The following is a 7,155-nucleotide window of genomic DNA, read 5'->3' on the forward strand; positions in this document are numbered from 1 at the left end:
ACATTGGCCGTTCCTGACCTTTTGTTTCTCCAGATGTTACCTTGACACAAATGGCTTCTAGCTGCTTTCCACACTATCCACGTGTTCTGACGTCATCGTGCATCCCAATCAGCGGAGGATCCTGTCTGGATATGCGGAGTCCTAGGTCCACCAGCAAACGTTTAGGTTTATAAATCCACGGTGACCAGCGTGTCGAAGTCCTGAAGGCGGTTGGCAGGCGGCTCCGGCGACCGCGCCTCGGGGCTGGGGCAGAGCGCGGGCGCCCAGTCCGGGGTCTCCTCTGCCACCGCCGCCTGGGCCAGCCCGGGCGCCTCCAGGGGACGCACTCAGGTCCGGGGCGCCGGGCCGGGCCGGAGCGCTCGGGGAGCCGGGCTTCCGGGGACGCAGCCTCGGAGGGCGGCGCGGCGGCATCAACGGAGGCTCCCCATGCGCGCCATGCGGCTTGTGGAGGCCAGGACTCGGCCCACCCGGCCCGGAGCCCGCAAGACGCCAATGCGCCTTCCGGTGCGCGCGCGGCCCGGCGCGGATGACGGAGCGGCGTGGAAAATGGCTGGGCGGCGCTCACTGCACGAGCAGCAACGGCCCCAGGTGGGAGCAGCCGCCGGCCTAGGGGGGCGGGCACGGAGCGCCGGGAGGCGGCGGGGGCCGCGGCCCGGGCTTGTAGAGCGAGGTGGGAGCCCTGCACATTCCCAGTCTCGCGCCCGCTGCCTCCTGCAGCTCGGTAGCCGCGTGTGCTCCAATAGGTAGTTTTTAAACCTATGCTTCCCTCTCTTCCTCCCTCCTCTAGCAGTCTGTAGCATTTTCCCCCCACCATGTTTATGTGTATACTTTCTCAATGTTTAGCTCCCACTTATAGTAAAAAAAAAGCATGCAGTATTTGTTTTTCTGTTCCTGTGTTAATTCGCTTAGGCTAATGTCCTCCAGCTCCATCCATGCTGCTTCAAAGGACATGATCTCATTCACTTTTGGGACTGTGTACTATTCCACAAGGTATATGTACTATACTTTATTTATCCAGTCCACCGTTGATGGGCACCTAGGCTGATACCATGTCTTTGCTATTGTGAATAGCACTGCAATGAACATATGAGTGCATATATCTTGTTGGTATAATGATCTATATTCCTTTGGGTATATACCCAGTCTATTACTTCATTCTCACATTGCTATAAAGAACTATCTGAGTCTGGGTAATTTATAGGAAAGAGGTTTAATTGTATTACACTTCCACAGGTTGTACAGGAAGCATGGCTGGGGAGGCCTCAAGAAAATTACAGTTATGGCAGAAGGTGAAGGGGAAGCAGGCACATCTTACATGGCTGGAGAAGGAGGAAAAGAGTGAATGGGAAGGTGTCACAAACTTTTAAACAACCAGGTCTTGTGAGAACTCACTGTCACTAGAACAGCAAGGGGGAAATCCATCCCCATGATTCAATCACCTCCCACGAGGCTCCTCCTCCAACATTTGGTTTCACAATTCGACATGAGATTTGGGCGGGGACACAATCCAAACCCTATCACCCAGTAATGGTTTAATGGGTTTAATGGTGGCTCTGTTTTAAGATCTTTGAGAAATATCAAACTACTTTCCACAGTGGCTAAACTAATTTACATTCCCACAGGCAGTGTATAAGCATTCCCTTTTCTCTGCAGCCTCACCAGCAACTGTTGTTTTTTGACTTTTTATTAATAGCCATTCCGACTGGTGTGAGGTAGTATTTCACTGGTTTTGATTTGCATTTCTCTAAGGGTTAGTGATAATAAGCATTTTTCATATATTTGTTGGCCACATATGTGTCTTCTTTTGAAAAGGGTTCATGTCCTCTGCTCATTGTTTAATGGGGTGATTTGATTTTTCTTTGTTGAATTCTTGAAGTTTATTGTAGATCCTACATATTAGACTTTTGTTAGGTGTGTAATAGTTTGTGAATATTTTCTCCCGTTCTGTATCCTGTCTGTTTACTCTGTTAATTGTTTCTTTTGCTGTGCAGAAGCTCTTTTATTTAATTAGGTCTTGCTTCATTTTTTATTTTTATTGAAATTGGTTTTGGGAACTTGGCCATAAATTCTTTGCCTAAGCCTATATTGAGAAAGATATTTTCTAGGTTTTCTTATAGGATTTTTATGGTTTGATGTCTTACATTTAAATTTTTAATTCAATTTGAGTTTGATTTTGTACATGATGAAAGGCAGGCATCTAGTTTCATTCTTCCACATATGGCTAGCCAGTTATCCCAGCAACATCTATTGATGAGGGAGTTTTTTCCCCATTGCTTGTTTTTGTTGGTCTTGTTGAAGATCAGATGGTTGTAGATGTGCAGCTTCATTCCTGAGATTTTTTTTTTGTTCCATTGATCTCTGTGTCTGCTTTCGTATCAGTATCACCTTATAGCATAGTTTCAAGTCAGGTTATGTGATGCCTCTGGGTTTCTTCTTTTTGCTTATTATTTGGGCTCTTCTTTTGGTTCCATATGAATTTTCAAATAGGTTTTTCTAATTCTGTGAAAATTGTCATTGGTAGTTTGATAGGAATTGAATATAATCTGTAGATTACTTTGCCGTTTTAATGATATTGATTCTTCCAATGCATGAGCAGTGGAATGTTTTTTCATTTATTTGTGTCATCTCTGATTTTGTTCAGTAGTGTTTTGTAGTTCTCCTTGTAGAAATTATTTACCTCCTTGGCTAGCTGTACTTTTATGTATTTCATTTGGTCTATGGCTATTGTAAATGTGACTGTGTTGTTAATTTGACTCTCAGCCTGGACATTATTGGTTTACAGAAATGCTACTGATTTATATGACACTGATATGTATCTCGATGTCTTGCTAAAATCATTTATCAGTTCTAGTAGCCTTTTGGCAGAGTCTTTAGGTTTTCTAAGTATAGAATTGTATCCTCAGTGAAGACAGAGAGTTTGACTTTCTTTCTAATTTGGATGCCTATTATTTACTTTTCTAGCTTGATTGCCCTGTTTAGGACTTCCAGTTACTATGTTGAATGGGAGGGGTGAGAGTGAAAATCCTTCCCTTGTTTCAGTTTTCCAGGGGAATGTTTCCAGCTTTTGCCCATTCAGTATGATGTTGGCTATAGGATTGCCATAGATGGCTCTTATTATTTTGAGGTATGTTCCTTTGTTTCCTAGTCTGTTGAAATTTTTAATTATGAAGCGATGTTGGATTTTATCAAAAGCTTTTTCTGCATCTACTGAGATGATCTTTTTTTATTTTAATTTTGTTTATGTGGTGAATCACATTTTGACTTGCATATACTGAACCAACCTTGGATCTCAGGAATAAAACCTACTAGATCATGGGAAATTAGCTTTTTAAAGTGGTTCTGGATTCAATTTACTAGTATTATGTTGTGTATTTTTGTGTATGTACACAAGAGATATTGGTCTGAAGTTTTCTTTATTTATTGCGTCTCTGCCAGATTTTGATATTAAGCTGATGCTGGCTTCATAGGAGTTTGGGAGGAGTTCCTCCTCATCCATTTCTTGGAATAGTTTCGGTAGGATTTGGACCAGTTTTTCTTTATATGCCTGTTAGAATTTTGCTGTGAATCCATCTGTTCCAGGGCTTCTTTGCGTTGGTAGGTTTTTATTATTACTGATTCAACTTCAGAGCTCAATATTTGTCTATTCAGTGTTTCAGTATCTTCTGATTCAGTCTGGAGAGACTGTGTTTCAGGTATTTATCCCTTTCTCACGGATTTTCTAATTACTATGCACAAGTTTGTTAATAGTTTTCCAGAAGGATCTTTTGTATATCTGTGGGATTAGTTGTCCTGTCATTTTTGTCATTTCTGATTGTACTTTTTGAGTCTTCTCTCTTTTTTTTCTTTGCTAATCTAGCTAGACATATATCCTCAATCTTATTCATGTTTTAAAGAACCCACTCTTGGTTTCATTGGTCTTTCGTAGGGATTTTTTTCATCTCAATAGCATTCAGTTCTCTAATTATAGTTATTTCTTTTCCTCTGCTAGCTTTGAGGTTGACTTGTCCTTTTATTTCTGTTTCTTTAGATGCAAGGGTAGCTTGTTAATTTGAGATCTTTCTAACTTCTTGATGAAGGTATTTATAGCTATAAACTTTCAAATTAACCCTGCTTTTGCTGTATCCTCAAGATTTAGGTAACTTATGATCACGTGTTCATTATTGTCACATATATATTTTTTTATTTCTACCTTAATTTGAAGTTCACCAAGGAGTTACTCTGGAACAAGTTGTTTAATTTCCATGTATGTCTGTAGTTTTGGTATATCTTCTTGACATTGATCTCTATTTTAATAGCATTGTGGTCTGAGGATATGCGTGGTATGATTTCACTTTTTTGGAACTTATTGAGTTTAAAAAAACTTTATGACTGAGCATGTGGTCAATTTTAGAATAAGTTCCATAGGCAGTTGAGAGGAATGTATATTTTTTGGTTGTTTGATAGAGCGTTCTGTAGATGTCTATTCGGTCCAATTGGTCGAGTGTTGAGTTTAAGTCTAGAATTTCTTTTGCCTCAATGATCTGTTTAATGCTATCAGTGGAGTGTTGAAGTCTCCCACTATTAATGTGGTTCTTTAATTCCTTTTGTAGGCCGAGAAGTTGTTTTGTAAATCTGGAAGCTCCAATGTTGGATGTTTATATATTCAGGGTAGTTAGGGCTTCTTGTTAGATTGTACCTTTTATTATTATGTAATGCTCTGCTTTATCGGTATTAATTTTTATTGGTTTAAAGCCTACTTTATCTTATATAATAACAACTTCTGCTCTTTTTTTTTTCCATTTGCATGGTAGATCTTTTTCCATCCTTTTACTTTTAGCCTGTGGGTGTCATTAAAAGTGAGATGGGTCTCTTGAAAATAACAGATGGTTGGGTCTTTTCTTTTTTTCCAGCCTGCCACTCTATGTTTTTCAAGCAGAGCATTCAGCCCATTTACATTTAAGGTTAGTATTGATATGTGTGATTTTAATCCTGTCATCATGTTGTTAGCTGATTGTTATGTAGACTTGATTGCATAGTTACTTTATAGTGCCTGTGAGCTATGTGCTCAAGCGTGCTTTTGTGGTAGCAGGTGTCATTATTTTTGTTCCCTGTTTAGCACTCTCTTAAGAACCTCTTGTAAGGCTGGTCTAGTTGAAACATATTCCCCCAGCATTTGCTTGTGTGAAAAGAGCTTTATTTCTCCCTTACTTATGAAAATTAGTTTGGCAGGATATGAAACTCTTAGTTGGAATTTATTTTCCTTAAGGACACTGAAAATTGATTTTTAATCTCTTCTGGCTTGTAAGGCTTCTGCTGAAAGGTTTGCTCCTAGCCTGGTGGCACTCCCTTTTTATGTGACCTGGCCCTTTCTTTAGCTAGCTGCCTTTAAGACTTTTGTTTGTTTCTTTGCATTCTCTTTCATGAAGCTGATTATTATGTGCTTTGTGGATGGTCATCCTACATAGTGTCTAGCCAGGGTTCTCCCTATTAGTTGGATTTGCATGTCACACTCTATGAAGATTAGAAAAATATTCATGAACTATGTCCTCAAACATTTTCCAAGTTGGTGATTTTCTTTCCTCCCTCAGAAATGCTGATGAGTCATAGATTTGGTCTCTTTATGTAATCTCATACATCTCAGAGGTTTTGTTTATTTTTTTATTTCATTGCAACTACTGTTTTAGATTTAACTGGTCCATTAGCAGGTTTGTTACATGGGTAAATTGCATGTCATGGGGTTTTGGTGCACAGAAAATATTGTCACCCAGGTGATCAGCATAGTACCTCATAGGTAGTTTCTCAATCCTCACCCTTTTTCCACCATCAACCATCAAGTAGGCCCCAGTGTCTATTGTTCCCTTTGAGTCCATGTAAATTCAGTGTTTAGCTCCCACTTATAAGTGAGAACATGCAGTATTTGGTTTTCTGTTTTTGTGTTAATTTGCTTAGATGAATGGCTTCCAGCTCCACTGTTGCTGCAAATGACACAATTTCATTCTTTTTTATGAATCTGTAGTATTCCATTGTGTATATGTACCACATTTTCTTTATTCAGTCCACGGTTGATAAGCATCTAGGTTGATTCCATGTCTTTGCTGTTATGAATAGTGCTGTGATGAACATATATGTGTATGTGTCTTTAGTAGAATGATTTATATTTCTTTGGGTATGTAGCTAGCAGTGGAATTGCTGGGTCTAATGGTAGTTCAGTTTTAAGTTCTCTGAGAAATCTATTTTTCACAGTGGCTGAAGTAATTTACATTCCCGCCAGCAGTGTATAAATATTCCTTTTTATCTGTAACCTTACTATCATTTGTTATTTTTTGACATCTTAGTAATAGCTATACTGACTGGTGTGAGGCGATATATTTTTGTGGTTTTGTGATTAGTGATGTTGCATATTATTTTATAGGCTTGTTGGCTACGTGAATGTCTTCTTTGGGAAATGTCTGTCATGTCCTTGACGCATTAGTAATTTTTCTTTTTTCTTTCTTTTTTTTTTTTGGCCTGTTGATTTGCTTAAGTTACTTATAGGTTCTGGATATCTGGATATTAGATGTTTTTCAGATATATAACTTGCAAATATATTCTCAAATTCTGTAGGTTGTCTTTTTACCCTGTTTATAATTTCTTTTGCTTTGCAGAAGCTCTTTAATTATGTCTTCTCAATTTTGATTTTTGTTGCAATTGCTTTTGTAGTCTTTGTCATGAGGTCTTTGCCAGGGCTGATATCCAGAGTGGTCTTTGTTAGGTTTTCCTCCAGGGTTTTTATAGTTTTAGGTTTTACATTTAAGTCTTTAATCCATCTTGAGTTGATTTTGTATATGATGAAATGTAAGGGTCCAGTTTCAATCTTTTGTATATGGCTAGCCAGTTATTCCATCACCATTTATTGAATAGAGATTCATTTTCCCATTGCTTGTTATTGTCAACTTTGTTAAAGATCAGACGGTTATAGGTGTGTGGCTTAATTTCTGAGTTCTCTAACCTGTTCCATAATTCTATGTGTCTGTTTTTATTATTATTATTATACTTTAAGTTTTAGGGTACATGTGCGCAATGTGCAGGTTTGTTACATATGTATCCATGTGCCATGTTGGTGTGCTGCACCCATTAACTCGTCATTTAGCATTAGGTATATCTCCTAATGCTATCCCTCCCCCCTCCCCCCACCCC

The 7,155-nt window shown here is 39.2% G+C and overlaps 1 pseudogene; it reads right to left on the reverse strand.

Moving 5' to 3' along the window:
- Nucleotides 1–40: 40 nt before the first annotated feature.
- LOC116465122 (sterile alpha motif domain-containing protein 1-like) lies at nucleotides 41–5,849 on the reverse strand (annotated as a pseudogene).
- Between the last annotated feature and the right edge of the window lie 1,306 nt (nucleotides 5,850–7,155).

This window comes from Hylobates moloch, unplaced genomic scaffold (assembly GCF_009828535.3).
Source record: "Hylobates moloch isolate HMO894 unplaced genomic scaffold, HMol_V3 SCAFFOLD_3093, whole genome shotgun sequence".
Taxonomy (NCBI): Eukaryota; Metazoa; Chordata; class Mammalia; order Primates; family Hylobatidae; genus Hylobates; species Hylobates moloch.